We start from the raw sequence: 359 nt of genomic DNA on the forward strand, positions 1-359 counted from the left end.
AGCTGTGCGTTACCAGAACCATCAAATCATAATGTTGAATGAGCAAAGCAGCAATCCATTATGCAATAGAGATAGCATATTCTACATAAAGCCTCTGTCCAGAGAGCAAAATAAGTTACATAAATAGGGAACCTGGACCTCCATGTCATTTACCTTCATTGGAACAATGCTTCTCCAGGCTGGGCATGGTGGCTCACACCTGTAATCCCAGCACTTTGGCAGGCCAAGGTGGGTGAATCACTTGAGGTCAGGAGTTCAAGACCAGCCTGGTCAACACGGTGAAACCCCGTCTCTACTAAAAATACAAAAATTAGCTGGGCGTGGCGGCGTGCACCTGTAGTCCCAGCTACTCAGGAGAC

Source organism: Mandrillus leucophaeus, unplaced genomic scaffold, assembly GCF_000951045.1.
Source record: "Mandrillus leucophaeus isolate KB7577 unplaced genomic scaffold, Mleu.le_1.0 Scaffold506, whole genome shotgun sequence".
NCBI lineage: Eukaryota > Metazoa > Chordata > Mammalia > Primates > Cercopithecidae > Mandrillus > Mandrillus leucophaeus.